Here is a 16,474-nt window from a genome sequence, read left to right as displayed (position 1 = left end):
TGGATACTCAGATTCCGACTATGCTGGATGTAAGGTCGATAGGAAGAGTACATCAGGGACGTGTCAATTCTTAGGAAGGTCCCTGGTGTCGTGGAACTCTAAGAAACAAACCTCCGTTGCCCTATCCACCGCTGAGGCCGAGTATGTTGCCGCAGGACAGTGTTGCGCGCAACTACTTTGGATGAGGCAAACCCTTCGGGACTTTGGCTACAATCTGAGCAAAGTCCCACTCCTATGTGACAATGAGAGTGCTATCCGCATGGCGGAAAATCCTGTTGAACACAGCCGCACAAAGCACATTGACATCCGGCATCACTTTCTGAGAGACCACCAGCAAAAGGGAGATATCGAAGTGTTTAATGTTAGCACCGAGAACCAGCTAGCCGATATCTTTACCAAGCCTCTAGATGAGAAGACCTTTTGCAGGCTGCGTAGTGAGCTAAATGTCTTAGATTCGCGGAACTTGGATTGAATTGTAGCATACATGTGTTTATGCCTTTGATCATGTTCATTCTGCATTGTGTTGCTTATTATGGTGCTCAAGTTGTACAAGCACTCCCCGGACCTCACAAGTCCTTGTGCCAGTAATGCACATATTTAGGGGGAGATGTGTTACAACTTGACCCTTTGAGACTAACCATATGCTTGAGTTTGCTTGATTTAGTCTCGAAGGAGAATTGAAAGGGAAAAGGTGGACTTGGACCATGCAAGACTTCCACTGCACTCCGATGAAAAGAGTAACTTTTCCAAGTTCATCTTTAAACTCTTATTGCCTATCTGCTCTTAATTGAAGATTTTGGTGAGGCAATGAGATTAAAGGGCCAAGATTGATCCCGTTTTGGTGCTTGATGCCAAAGGGGGAGAAAATAAAGGCCAAAGCAATAGATGGATCAGCTACCACTTGAGAAACTTTGAAAATAGTAGAATATAGCTTTTGGTTTGGCAAAACTCTTGCATTGTCTCTTTTGTCAAAAGTGGGCCTCTTGTGGGGAGAAGTGTTGATTATTTGAAATCTAAGGGGGAGTTTTTGAAATCTTTGATCAATCTCTTTTGGAATGACTCTCTTTATGCTTCAACATGTGTGTTTGACTTAGAGATAGAGATTTGAGTTTGATTTGCAAGAACAAACCAAGTGGTGGCAAAGAGTGATCCATATATGTCAAATTTGAATCAAAACAATTTGAGTTCTTATTTGAATTGATTTTGTATTTGTTCTACTTGCTTTATGTTGTGTTGGCATAAATCACCAAAAAGGGGGAGATTGAAAGGGAAATGTGCCCTTGGGCCATTTCTAAGTATTTTGGTGATTTAGTGTCCAACACAAGTGCCCTAGTGTAAAAAGGTGGACAAAGTACAAATCAAGGATAAAGGTATGTTTCTCAGACTTAGTACATTGTTCTATGGACTAATGTGTTGTGTCTAAGTGCTGGAAACAGGAAAAATCCAATTGGAAATGTCTTGGCTCGAGCAGCCAAGAATCTGCTGAGTCTGGGGGCACCGGACTGTCCGGTGGTGCACCGGACAGTGTCCGGTGCGCCAGGCTGGCTCGAGCGAAATGGCCGCTCTCGGGAATTCACCGGTGACGTACGACTATAATTCACCGGACTGTCCGGTGTGCATCGGACTGTCCGGTGAGCCACCGGTCGGCCGGGCCAACGGTCGGCCGCGCGATCTGCGCGGGCCACGTGGCCGAGCCAACGGCTAGAAGGAGGCACCGGACTGTCCGGTGTGCACCGGACATGTCCGGTGCGCCAACGGCTCCAAGTCTGCCAACGGTCGGCTTTGCCATTTAAGGAAAGAAATCGGGCACCGGACAGTGTCCGGTGTGCACCGGACTGTCCGGTGCGCCAGTCGACAGAAGGAAAGATCAGCCTTCCTGGATTGCTCTCAACGGCTCCTAGCTGCCTTGGGGCTATAAAAGGGACCCCTAGGCGCATGGAGGAGTATACTAAGCATTCCTACAACATTCCTAAGCACCAAGACATCGATTTCGCGCATTCTTTTCATTGTGATAGCATATAGAGCTCTAGTGGAGTTGTGAACTCATTGAGTTGTGTTGCGAGCTCTTGTTGCGACTTGTGTGCGTGTTGACACTCTGTTTCTTGTGTCTTGTGTGTGTTGCTAATCCCTCCCTTGCTCCGTGTTCTTTGTGAATTTCAAGTGTAAGGGCGAGAGGCTCCAAGTTGTGGAGATTCCTCGCAAACGGGATTGAGAAAAAGCAAGCAAAACACCGTGGTATTCAAGTGGGTCTTTGGACTGCTTGAGAGGGGTTGATTGCAACCCTCATCCGTTGGGACGCCACAACGTGGAGTAGGCAAGCGTTGGTCTTGGCCGAACCACGGGATAACCACCGTGCCATCTTTGTGATTGATCCTTATTGGTTATTGTGTTTTGTTGAGGATTCCTCTTTAGCCACTTGGCAATTATTGTGCTAACGATTAACCAAGTTTTGTGGCTTAAGTTTTCAAGTTTCACAGGATCACCTATTCACCCCCCCTCTAGGTGCTCTTAGCAGTCGAGCACGAAGGGGAGGCAGAGGCATCCAGGTTCCGGAAGGTATACTACTGTGACTTCTACTGGGTCATCAGGTACCTCTTCTCCTTCCACGCATCGGGACAACGGGCCACCAAACGTGGATCTGACCTAACCCAGGATGTGACAGTGGCGGGGGAGCGAGGTTACTGGTTCTCGAGGGTGGGATTAGGGGGATAACACGTGAAGGCGGAGGTCACGGGAGGGAAGCGAGGTTGTCAGGGGCGCGGAGCGGGGTTCTTGGGGGGAATGACGATGAGGAGGCAGAGGTCATGGGGCGGGGAGCGAGTGCGCAATCGAGCTTGAAGGGGAGGCGGAGGCATGGTAGATGTCGTACGGACATGGGGTGGGGGAGACGATCGTACGGTCAGGGGGCGCGGGACGTAGTCATGGTATCCATAGGCATCCACGTTAGGTTCTTAATAGAGTAGTATAGATTTCTTGCTTGGATGGAGGTGAATATTCAAATTGCTAGAATAAATTTAACATTTTAGAATAGACCTGTATTAATTTGATGCTAATATTTTTTTAGGTTACCAAGCACATTATTATAAAATAATAATAATTTTTGTATAAGTTGTTTTTGGGGCAACCACGTCGATGTCCCTATTTTATGGTGTAACTGCAGATTTGTCCTTATTTTTTAGACTTAGTGTGTTTGCCCCTATTTTTTCAAAACAAATTGTTGTATACCCCTACTCCGTTAGTTCTACTTAACGATATTAAGTGTTGATAAAAATACAAGGGATCATTGCGCCAGTCCCCTGTTTTAGAGTGTATTTGTAGTTTTACCCTATTTTTCATGTTTTTATGACAACTCAAATTATTTCCACAACATATCAAATTATTTTGACAGCCATTCAAAATTTTTATAACAATTTAAATTACTTTCTGTTGGGGGCCTTCGGCTTCCGAAGGTCCTCAAAAACATGATTTAACAATGTTTCTGGAGTATGATATATGAACAGGTACCTTCGGACTTAGATCAAAACCACAGTGTGGAGAAGCACAAAGAATACGAAGGATGGTGCAGAGCCGAAGCTATGCGCAGGGGAGCTTCAGTGTGATAGCAGAAAAGGAAACCGACTTAAAGGGGAAAAGACTATTTAGACCCCGATGGATTACTATAGAGTTATTAGCAAATGTAAGGGGCATGGGTGTAACTTTACATGGGCTGCGTCCCGTCCCTATAAATAGATGAACAGTGCTCCCGTACTGTTCACGCTGACTTGGCATTTGCTTTTGCGTCATGCTTGTACTTTTATCTTCTTTCAAGCCGAAGGTACATTTGTAATTTGTTATCATTTCTATTTTTCCATAATAATAAAATAGAAATGAGTTAATAATAATATTTAAGTGTTTAAGTCATTTCCCATACTTTATATGAATCCTTCTTCATTATTTATTGTGATGATGAAGGTTTGTCCTTCATAACCTTCGTCCGAAACTCATTATATCCCAAGGAAAATAATGCTTCGGAGGACGAAGGACTTTAACGTTTAACAATTTCTGTGTTGCCTTGTTCTTAATTCATAGCATTTAAGGACAAGTCCCCAACATTGGTGCCCACCGTGGGTGAACCCTTTTCGACCACCTTCGACAAGCATAGACCTTCGTCATGCCGCCAAAGAAAGCTTCAGCGACATGGGCTGCCGTTCTGCAACCGCTGGACCCGAACTAGGAGACCCTTTCTCTTCGAGAGGCCCGGAGCCAGAAAAGGAAGGCCACCAGTCCAACACCCCAAGAGGATGAGTTGGACGAAGAGATTAGGAATATGGAGATGCTTCATCAGCAAGTGCAAAAGAAGAAGGAAAAAATGGCTCGGCTAGCTGACCTACAAAGGAAGATTGACGAAGCCACTGAAGAAGTACGCCATCTTACTCAAGATGAGCAACACCGTATACCCCAGCACAGAGAGCTGCACCAAGAGGGCTTCTACAACGAGGATGAATGGTATGAAGATTTCCATCATGGAAATTTTGCTTTTGATGATGCTTCTCCTCTGTCAACAGAACTGCAGGCTACACCCTGGCCCCCGTCTTACAAGCCACCCCATCTCCCTATGTATGACGGACACTCAGATCCGAAGCAGTTTCTGATGAGCTACGAAGCTACCATATCTTCATATGGAGGCAATACTGCAGTCATGGTGAAATCTTTTGTCATGGCAATCAAGAATGTTGCACAAACCTGGTACTCCTCTCTTCGGCCAGGAACAATCACATCATGGCAGAAGCTGAAGGATATGCTGATCACCAGTTTCCAAGGGTTTCAGACGAAGCCGGTTACTGCTCAAGCTTTGTTCCAGTGCACGCAAGATCACGAAGAATACCTTCAGGCGTGTGTCCGAAGGTTCTTGCGTCTGAGGGCACAAGCGCCAACAGTGCCCAATGAAATTGTCATTGAGGCCATGCTCAAGGGGCTTCGGCCAGGACCTACGACCCAATACTTCGCCAGGAAGCCCCCTCAGACCCTGGAGAAATTGCTTCAGAAGATGGATGAATACATCCGCGCTGATAATGACTTTCGACAGAGAAGGGAGGAAGCTTACAGGTTCTCCGAAATGACCAGGGGCTTCGAAGGGAGAATCCACCCAAGGCACGTCAGATCAATCCACTCTACTTAGAATGACGACAGAGGAGGTCAACAGCAGAGGTCGTAATATTCCTCCCAGGCTTCGGGGCAGCAACAAAGCTATCCTCGGCCTTCAGCTCCAAGGGGCAGAGGCGCCAGGGGCTTCGGTGGAAGGTTTGGGGATCAGCCCAGGAAAATTTATTGCCTATTCTGCGGTGAGGACAAGGGTTATACTACAAGGATGTGCCATGTCACCATCCAGAAACAGAAGAAGATAGCAGAAGCTGCAGCTCAATAGAACCAGCCGAAGCAAGTTATGCATACTGCTTTGTATCATTCAGCGTACATACCAGAGTATGTGGGTAACCATCCTGCAGCTTCTGTTGCTTCGGCAAGCCAATCTCAGGCATCTTGGCTACAGCCTCCACCTCCACCACCAATGCAACCCGCATATCCCCAAGACCAGCAGCCAGAAGGGAGCCAGCACACTCACCAGCAGCAAGTCTTCAGGGAGCAGTCCGAAGCTCACACAATCAACAATACTGTGCCAGAATCGAAGCACATCTACTAAGAGATATCCTACCTCTAAAACAGTTTTTGCATTCGTCATCATTTTCTTTTTAATAAGGAACAATCATTGAAAGCCTAGTTCTTTTGTTGTTTTCAATTTCTTGTAATAGCTTCGTAATTGTCATGATATAATAAACCTTCTTCACAGACTCACGAAGTTCCAAAAGTCAGTGAACCACGAAAGTCGTTCTCAAGAGTGTGGGGTTCACAATTATATTACAAGTTGTGCTGAAGCAACAAAAAGTCGTTCTAAGGAACGCAACGTAAGTTTTGTCGAAGCAACAAAAAGTCGTTCTAAGGAACGCAACGTAAGTTTGACCGAAGCAACAAAAAGTCGTTCCTAAGGGAGCGCAGCGTAAGTTTTCTGCTCAAAAGTCGTTCCAAAGGGAATGCAGAGCTTACAGCGAAAAATAAACGCTGATTCCACCGAAATATAAGGCGAAGCGCGAAAAGTCAACGCGAATACCGCCGAAATAGAAGGCGAAGAAGTTCAAAAGACATTCCTAAGGGAATGCAGAACTTACAACGAAAAGTCAACGCTGATACACCGAAAAATAAGCGGTGAAGCCGAAAAATAAACGACAAAGAGATTGTGTGTTCTATTGTGGGAATGTGTGTGTATCTTTGGCACAAATATCATTTTGCATAGCATAACATCATCACATCATTCGCATAACATGGCATCATACATCATATTGCATCAATGTAATAATCAAAATTGTATACAAAGAATAATAGAGAGATCTCCTCAATTTTATGTGCCTCATTTGCATCATAAAAAGAGCATACACAAAATTTAGAGATTAATTCAAACAAATGATAAAAAATGCATCATGTTGGAGTTTATATGTTTGTGCATTAATAAAATAATAAGGATAATAAGATAATAAATACTAGAAGTTAAATCAAACCCTAAACTAAAAATAGGGGTTTTGAAGATGAGAAGAAGAGAAATGATATAAAAATATAAATAATATAACTATATTTCCAAAACTTGTATTTTAATTTCACAATATGATTTGAGAATGAATTTGGCCCAAGTTTGAATTCAAAATTTGTAATTCAAATTGAATTTGGGAATAGAGAAAAGGGAATAGGAAATAAAATAAAGAAAGAGAGCAAAAGCCTTCCTGGGCCGACCAAACACCATTTTGGCCCATTCTCCCTTCTCCACCGCGTGGCCCAGCCCTTTTCCGCGCTCGGACTGCTGTCGGTGGGCGCGCCTGGTCAGCCTCCCAACTCGCGCTCCGCCTCTGGTCCGCGGGACCCGCATGTCAGCCGTCTCCCACCTCCCTCAACAGACTTCCCCGAGCATGGTGGGCGCGCCACCAACGGAGTCCGCGGTCCGCGCGGATCGACCGGCGTTGCTGCCCGAAGAAATTGCGGGGCACGTGCCTACCCACGTTCGCGGATGGCCATAAGAAATGGACATGAGACCCCCATCCTCTTTCTCTGGCCCGCGACGCAAAACCACAGGTGCCCGGAGGTGAGAGAGAGAATAGAGTTTTCCGCTGCTGTGGTTTCGCAGCTACGGCGCGGGAACGATCGGAATTGTTGGTCGTGGGTTTCTACGCGACCGTCGGTGTGTGCTCTCGGCCTCGGTGGGCGCGATTGAGGCTCTGCGAGCTGGAGATTTCTCGTCGGACTTCGACCGAGACCACACCGCGTGGCCAGTGGCGTCCGCGTAGTAATTGGTGGTAAGTCCTTGGCCATCTTGTTTGTTTCATTTCCCTCAACGCGTAGCGTAGTTTGTATTCGAGTTTTGGGGCCGGGGCACCTGGATTGTGGGAGCCGGCCATGGCGCCGCCATGGGTCACCGCTGTGGCTGTGAGAGAGAGCTAGGAGAGAAGATTAGATCGGGCAGTGATTGGGACCGTCCGATAACCATCTTACGGTCGAGATAGAGCACGGGGATACCCTTTCGGTTATTGATCGTGAACCGTTGGATGGGATCTGACGGACCCGATCCGATCTCGCTTTCATAAAATAACCACCGTCAGATTCGAATCCGATGGCGTGGAATGGATATCGGTTCGTTTAAAACGACCTTCTAATCTTAGCCGTCGCGTGGAGATCCAATGGCCGAGATCCATCCGAACCCCTTGCAGTCGCGCATATTGCATATAAACCCTCGGGTTTAGGGTTTTGAACCCGCGGTCCTCTGAGTACTATTCGTTGTGTCTCGGTAAACTTACGCCAGAACCCCTGCACTCTCTGGAAAATGACGCCCAGTCCAGAACCCGTTTAAAATGTATAAATGAATTAGTAAATGTATTTTTAATACAAAAACAATTCCTAGAACTTAGTTAATTCATAGAAAATTTATATGAACTCCAAATTATCCCATTCCAGTTCCTAAAATTTTATAATATTATCCTCTATCATTTAGTGCCTCTGTTTAGCCATGAAACTTGAATTAAAAATGTTCAAATGAACTAATCTATTCTAGGTGCTTAATAATTTCAGAAATTCATAACTTAGTAACCATAACTCTAATTTTAGTAATTCTCAAACTCACGATCTCTTAGCAACGCGTAGATTATTATTACACAATTTATTCTTATGTTTGGTGTGATGTTAATTTTGCCTATACCATGCTTGTTTGTATTGCTACGACTAGCGCGAGGTTACGAGTCACCTGAAGATCATCCTGTTACCTGGAATCTCAAGTCCTTGGCAAGTTGTGCCCTCGATCACTTCTGTACCCAATAATATTCTTTATTATCACTATTCAATGCATAGGTTTAATTTTGATGGGACCCAATAGGTCTCCCTAGTTTGTTCATCCTTTTTACCTTGTTTACCCCTGAATCACATGGGTAGTTTTGCTATTGCTTTACATGGTTTTGGGTTAATATTTTATTATATCCATGTTCCAATTATTTTGTTATTCTATTTCTGTTCATGTCAAGATCATTAATGTTAATTGGAACATAGAGCTTAACTTGAGAATTACGTGCCACCATAAGGGTTTAATGGGACGCCCTTGGCCAACTAACTAGGAAAGCTAGTGGAAGACTACCTTACCCGAAAGGGGCAAGGGCAGTAGGGGATTGCATGCAAGGAGGTTCTCGGGTTGATTTTGCTGCGATGGCGGTCAGACGGGGGATTCTTGCAAGTGCTCTTCCCATAAACTGTAGCGGGTTTTCGAAAGCTAGTGGAACTTTGTAAAGGCCTCGTAGTGGATCCCTAGCCATTCACCTCGGTAGTGTCTAAGGGTCTTGCAAACCCTGGTGACATGGGATACACGACTTGTGGGTAAAGGGTACAACCTCTGTAGAGTGTAAAACTGGTATACTAGCCGAGCTCACGGTCATGAGCAGCTCAGGACTCTCTGATGATTAACTTATGGAACTAAATTCAATTTGTCATATGCATTGCATCGCAGGTGATGTTACTACTTTTGTTCTACTACTTAATTGGGTTGGTATTTACTTATACTTAGTAATTGCTAATAAAATTTTGACCAACTTTAAAAGCAATGCTCAGCTCTAACCATCCTCTTTGGTAAGCCTTACACTTCACGTGAGCTCCCACCTTTGGCGAGTTCATGCACATTATTCCCCACAACTTGTTGAGCGATGAACGTATGTGAGCTCACTCTTGCTGTCTCACACCCCCCCACAGGTCAAGAACAGGTACCGCAGGATGAGGCACATGGAGGATGCTGTGATGAGTTCGTGAGTGGTCTAGGCCGTCGTCTCCCAGTCAACTTTGGGTTGCTGGACCGTTGTCTCCTTATAATGTAATTATTTATTTATTTTGTATAGAACTCCTATTATATAGTAAAGTTGTGACATTCGATCCTGTGCCATGAATCATCATATGTGTGAGACTTGGTCCCAGCACACCTGGTGATTATGTTCGCACCCGGGTCTTGGTGCCCCGAAACCCGGGTGTGACAGAAGTGGTATCAGAGGAATGTTGACTGTAGGACAAAACCTAGATAGAACTGGACAACCTTTACTTACTTACCTTACTCTGATTCTTTTCTAAACTCATCTTAATCTTTTCTCATCTATTTCCGCTTTACTCTGATTATTCTTACCTTTTCACTTCTAAAGACAAAAGTGGATTTCACGCTTTGAAATCCTGTGCCTAAAGTGACCTTTAGGAATAGGAGACCAAATCTTAGGAACAAAAACAAAACTATTTTTTATAGGTATTTATACGCTTGAGTGTTTGTTCTTATGAAACTTGTCTGATTTGGATCTTTGATTGAGTGTGATGAGTTGTGGAGTAATGTCCACAACTACATATGCATATACATATAGACATAAATAGAACTCATGAGATAACTAAACAACTTAGATTATCCTTCATTAAAGTGTATCTATTTTATATAGATCCATCTTATCTTAAAAAGGTCCTCTCCTACCTCAATAGATCCATCTTATCTTAAAAGATTCTCTCTTATCTTAATAGACCCATTTCATCTTAACATATTCTCTCTTGTCCTAGAAGATTCTTTCTTATCTTAACAAGATCCATCTTATCTCAAAAAGATTCTATCTTACCCTAATAGATCTAACTAAACTCAAAAGATTTTATCTTATTCTTACAGACTCATCTTGTCCTAATGAGCATACTTATCCCCAACCACTTTGCTTATCTCATGACATTGTAACAAACATGATCTATTCCAAAATAAAATAAGTAGTGTCGGTGTTTCGAGACCGGGGGGTCCCTGGGCCGACGAGTGAAATGTCGCCGCGTGCCCCAGCCCAGATGGGTCGGCGCGAGGCCGAGCGCGAAGGGGGGAAAAGGCGGCCGGAGACGGGCGTGAGAGAGAGGTGGAAATCCCGCGGCCTTCGTGTTCATCCCGCGCCCAGGTCGGGTGCGCTTGCAGTAGGGGGTTACAAGCGTCCACGTGGGAGAGGGAGCGAGCGGCCTCACGCGAGCGCTTGTCCCGTCCTCTTCCCCGCGCGGCCCACCCTCTGTAAGAGGGCCCTGGTCCTTCCTTTTATAGGCGTAAGGAGAGGATCCAGGTGTACAATGGGGGGTGTAGCAGAGTGCTACGTGTCTAGCGGAGGAGAGCTAGCGCCCTAAGCACATGCCGTCGTGGCAGCCGGAGAGGTTTTGGCACCCAGTTCGTGTGGTGTCGTGGCCATCGGAGGAGCACTGGAGCCTGGTGGAAGGACAGCTGTCGGGGCTGTCGAGTCCTTGTTGACGTCCTCTTGCTTCTGTAAGGGGGCTGAGAGCCGCCGTCGTCACAGAGCGTGCGGGGTGCCATCATTGCCTATCTGGCGGAGCGAGCCAGATGGGACACCGGTCTTGTTTCCCGTAGCCTGAGCCAGCTTGGGGTAGGGTAATGATGGCGCCTCCTGTTGACGTGGTCGGCCCGCGCCCTAGGTCGGGCGATGTGGAGGCTCCTCCGAGGTCGAGGTCGAGTCTGTCTTCCGTGGCCGAGGTTGAGTCCGAGCCCCCGGGTCGGGCGAGGCGGAGACCGTCGGCTGAAGCCAGGGCTGAGTCCGAGCCCTGGGGTCGGGCGAAGCGGAGTTCGTCGTCTTCTGGGGCTGAGCCCAAGTCCGAGCCCTGGGTCGGGTGGAGCGGAGTTCGTCATCTTCTGGGGCTGAGCCCAAGTCCGAGCCCTGGGTCGGGCGGAGCGGAGTTCGTCGTCTTCTGGGGCTGAGCCCAAGTCTGAGCCCTGGGTCGGGCGGAGCGGAGTTCGCCGTCTTCTGGGGCTGAGCCCGAGTCCGAGCCCTGGGTCGGGCGGAGCGGAGTTCGCCGTCTTCCGGGGCTGAGCCCGAGTCCGAGCCCTGGGTCGGGCGAAGCGGAGCTTCCTATGGTGCCTGAGGCTGGGCCTGACTGCCTGTCAACCTCACTCTGTCGAGCGGCACAGCAGTCGGAGCGGCGCAGGCGGCGCTGTCTTTCTGTCAGGCCGGTCAGTGGAGCGGCAAAGTGGCTGCGGTCACTTCAGCTCTGTCGACTGGAGGACGCGCGTCAGGATAAAGGTGTCAGGCCACCTTTGCATTAAATGCTCCTGCGATCTGGTCGGTTGGCGCGACGATTTGGTCAGGGTTGCTTCTTGGGGAAGACAGGGCCTTGGGCGAGCCGGAAGTATGTTCGTCGCTGGAGGGGGGCCTCGGGCGAGACAGAGATCCTCCGGGGTCGGCTGCCCTTGTCCGAGGCTAGGCTCGGGCGAGGCGTGATCGAGTCCCTCGAATGGACCGATCCCTGACTTAATCGCACCCATCAGGCCTTTGCAGCTTTATGCTGATGGGGGTTACCAGCTAAGAATTAGGAGACTTGAGGGTACCCCTAATTATGGTCCCCGACAGTAGCCCTCGAGCCTCGAAGGGAGTGTTAACACTCGCTTGGAGGCTTTCGTCGCATTTTTTTGCAAGGGGACCAGCCTTTCTCGGTTGCGTTTTGTTCCGGTGGGTGCGCGTGAGCGCACCCGCCGGGTGTAGCCCTTGAGGCCTCGGAGGAGTGGTTTGACTCCTCCGAGGTCTTAATGCCTCGCGTAATGCTTCGGCTGGTCTGGTCGTTCCCTCATGCGAGCTGGCCGTAGCTCGGGTGCACGGTCGGGTTCCAAGTTCTCGGGCTGGTATGTTGACGCTGTCAACGGTTTGGCCGGAGCCGGGTTTGCGAGAGCAGCCCCCGAGCCTCTGCACAGGGTGAGAGGACGATCGGGGATAGACTCGACTTTTTTTACATACGCCCCTGCGTCGCCTTTCCGCAAGGAGGAGGGGGGGGGGGGGGAAAGCGCCATGTTGCCCTCGGTGGGCGCCGAACATGGTGTCTCCGGTGAGCTGCTGGCGGGTAATCCGAGTGGACGTCCGTGCCCCATTTGTTAGGGGTCGGCTAGAGGCCCAGAGGCGCGCCCAAAAGTACCTGCGGGTGATCTGCCGGACCCGGTCCCCTGTCGACGGGGTCCGAGGGCTCGATGCCTCCCTCTGATGGGATTCCGTTACAAGATTGTTCCCGCTGGTCTCGGAAATGTCCTAGGGTACCTCGGGAGCGTAGCCCGAGCCTTGGTTATGTATCGAACGTACCCATGGTCATCCCTCGCTCTGTGTCTGAGGCGGCTGTGAACCCTTCGAGGGCCAACCTTCGAACCCCTGATCAGTAGTGGGCACGGAGCCCGAGTGGCCTGAGGCAGCCGTTGAACCCTTCTGAGGGGCCGGCCTTTGAACCTCTGACCAGTAGTGGGTGTGGAGCCCACGTGCTCTGAGGCGGCTGTTGAACCCCTCCGAGGGGCTAGCCTTCGAACCTCTGATCAGTAGGGAGGCTCGGAGCCTGTTTCCTTCACGAAGAAGGGTCCTTTTCGGGGTATCCCCCTTTCCCGGTCCCTATTGTAAGAGAGAGAAAGAGGAAAAGGATATGAAATCGAATGACGCGGCGTACCTTTTTTGGCGCGGTCATTATGGCGAAGGCGAAGCGTCGCTCGCTTCCCCTGCTAGAGACGCTGCCTATCCCGCCGTGGAGTTAATGCGACGGGGCGAGTGGTTCGCGGGGCAGCCGTTGCGCGTGTGCGAGCCGTTCGAGGAACGGGACACGGGCGCGCCGTCTTCACGCCGTGAGAGAGGGTTCTCTCACTGCCCCAGGATGGGACGTAAGCCTGGCTGACGACGTGACCGCTGCTCCCGCCCGCCTGCCACCGCCATTACTGCCGGCCCATTTTTGACCGCATTGACCGTCGCGCCAGGTTGGCGCTGCTGGGTCTCGCGTTGGGTCGCCTCGAGTCGCGGTACTGATTCCGCAATTGAGGAGGCGCAGTGGTGGCGCGAGTGGCGGTGCAGTTGCTTGCACGTAGCGACCGGCGCGCCGGTTGCATGACGCGTGGGCGTGGGCTTCCATGCTGGGCGCGTTGGAAGTCGGAGAGGTGCACCCACTTGGCGCGGTTGCATGCCGCCTGCATGGCTGCCCGCCCTTTCGCCCGCTGGTCTGGGCAAAAGTGGAGAACTGCTTGTAACCGCTGGGCGGTTGCATGCACCGCGCGCGGCGGTTTGGCTTCTTCTGCCCTGGGCCAGCTTGCATGACGTGTGGGACCCAGCCCCCGCGCCGTAGGGGGAGGACCTTGGAGCGTGTCGGAGAAGACTCAGCCCACGACGGCTGGGGACGCAAGTAGGGAGAGTCGTCTTTAAAAGGAGGGTGACCTCCTTGAAAGGCGACCATGTCTTCGCGCTCCCTTATGCATCGTGTCTTTCCACCTTCCGAGCCCCCGGATGGGGGACACCCACAGTCCTTCCACCTGGTCGTTGGAGGAACGTAACTCCGTGGGAGTTGGTACCTTTCAGCCATCGTTCGGCTTCAAGGATTTTCATCATGCAGCCCGGCTGCACCCCTCCGCCGGTGGTCACCCAAGACGGTGACCTCCAGTTTGATGGCGGGGGAAAGCAAGCCGGGCTGCGGCCTCTGCCCCTTCCTCAGCCTCAAGGATTTTCATCATCAGTGCTGGGGAGGGGAGTGTGCCGAGTTGGGGTCGGCCCCTGCGTGGGCGGTGGCCCACTCCTTCCCTCAGTGATCGGGGAAAGGGCGTTCGTCGTTCGTGGCGCCGGCGGCTGCCGCGTGCCCGGCTCTCGGACCCGAGTGGCTTCGGAGCCGCTCCTGGCGCCGCCTTCCGCCATGGCAGCTGGAAGAGGTTCTTCCGCCGATGAGATAGCCGGGGCCGCCCACGGACCGACCTCCAACTCTACGGCCTTCTGCCCGTCCTTGCCTCACGAGTTTGGGCACGGGCGGGGGCCTCCTGGCAGCAGCATCCGCCCTGAGGTCATCACTGCTGCTGTTCGCCCCCCCGGAGCAGAAGTCGTCGTCGTCGCCGCTGCTGGAGCGGGTGACGGCGTGCCGTTTGTCGGTCTTCTGTTGCTCCGCAGGCCCCCCTGATCGAGTGGGGTTGTTCGTACCTGCGGAGGTGGAACCGGAGTTCCGTTTGTAATGGCACCTTGAATGCCAGTGTTTTTGTTCATTGTGGCTGTCGAGGCCTGAACATGTATGTGTTTTTGGCACGGAACCGTGTTTTTTCCTCATTTTCGAGCACTAAGACTCGCCTGTTGGTTGTCTGAACCGCTTCACCAAGCGTGAGTCGCTCCGTGCGAAGGTGACGAGTGAGGTATCCATATCCCGGAGGCGTAGGAGTCCCTCGGCTCGGTCGGCCTTGCTGTCCGAGGCTTCTCTTGCTTAGTTAAAGGAACCCCTCGGCCGCTCTTCGATGAGCTGAAGCCAGGGGTAGCGGTGTCAGCACGGACAGAGGCGGAGTTGGCTCGAAAAGAAGACTTGGTCGGCCGGAGCCTGGCCGGGTCGTCCGTTAGCGGGACCGACGCTGGAGTTGATCTGCCGAGGCCTCGGGCCGGGCTGATGTCTTCGGGGGACAGCTGGCCGAGGCCTCGGGGTGACCAGCCGAGCCGCCTGCTCGAGCCGGATTCTTGGAGGAGACCCAGGCGGTGATGGCCCGGGCGTGATGATGAAGTCGTCCTTCAGAGTGGAGACCCTCGGACCGTGTCGCCGTTGGAGGCTAGGTCAGACCTCGCCGAAGGTGTAGTCGACGCCGAGGGTGCTGCTGCTCCCTTCAGCCGTCAAGATCCGAGCCTGCAGGATCGGATTATCTTGTAGCGTGTGTTTTCTGCGGCCGCCGAGGCCCAAACACACCCTCGCCGTGTTGTAAAGCTGCGTTTCTTTTCCTCTTGTTTCGAGTCTCTGGACTTTTTCGTCGGTAACAGAATTGTCTGTGCGAGCGAGAGTTGCTTCTCACGGAAGGTGATGAGTGAGGTATCCGTATCCTGGAGGCGTAGGAATCCCTCGGCTCGGTCGGCCTTGCCGCTTACGCGCACTCTTACCCATCCATAGGGTTCTGTCACCGACGCAGTCGAGAAGGCTCGAAGAGTCGCTTCGGCAGAGGAGCTTTCGAACGTGAAGACTTGTTCGGTCCGCGGAATCACTTATCCGAACGTGAGTTACTTATCGCAGAAGGTGATGAGTGAGGTATCCGTATCCCGAAGGCGTAGGAGTCCCTCGGCTTGGTCAGCCTTGGCTGCTTACGTGTACTCCATCGTTTTCAGGATCCACTTTCGAAGTAGTCGAAAAGCACGAAAGACATTCTAGCAGAAAGGATCTTTTTTCGAGAAAAATTTCGACGCAGAGGGGGTTCCCCCTTTTAGCCCCCGAGGGAGGGTCGGGCTTTGCCGAGGCAAGGGTGACCCTTCCTTGATGACTAAACTTTGCGTGGAAGCGAGGTATATGAACAACTTGAAAACATCTTAAGGGTAGAAGCGACGTAGCTGTTGGATGTTCCAAGCGTTGCTGTAGACCTCGCCTTGACTGTTGGCCAGCTTGTACGTTCCGGGCTTCAGAACTTTGGCGATGACGAACGGCCCTTCCCAGGGAGGCGTGAGCTTGTGCCGCCCTCGGGCGTCCTGTCGTAGCCGAAGCACCAAGTCGCCCACCTGGAGGTCTCGGGACCGGACCCCTCGGGCGTGGTAGCGTCGCAGGGACTGCTGGTACCGCGCCGAGTGTAGTAGGGCCTTGTCCCGAGCCTCTTCCAGCTGGTCCAGCGAGTCTTTTCGACTAGCTTGGTTGCTTTGATCGGCATAGGCCCTCGTCCTCGGGGAACCGTATTCTAAGTCTGTGGGCAAGATGGCCTCGGCCCCATAAACTAGAAAGAACGGCGTGAAGCCCGTGGCTCGGCTCGGCGTTGTCCTGAGGCTCCAGACCACCGAGGGGAGTTCCTTCATCCATCGCTTGCCGAACTTGTTGAGGTCGTTGTAGATCCGAGGCTTGAGTCCTTGTAGAATCATGCCGTTGGCACGCTCTACTTGCCCATTCGTCATGGGGTGAGCCACGGTGGCCCAGTCCACCC

The sequence above is a fragment of the Zea mays genome, chromosome 9 (genome assembly GCF_902167145.1).
Source record: "Zea mays cultivar B73 chromosome 9, Zm-B73-REFERENCE-NAM-5.0, whole genome shotgun sequence".
Classification (NCBI taxonomy): domain Eukaryota; kingdom Viridiplantae; phylum Streptophyta; class Magnoliopsida; order Poales; family Poaceae; genus Zea; species Zea mays.
The sequence above is the reverse complement of the archived record's forward strand: the minus strand, read 5'-3'. Positions refer to the sequence as shown.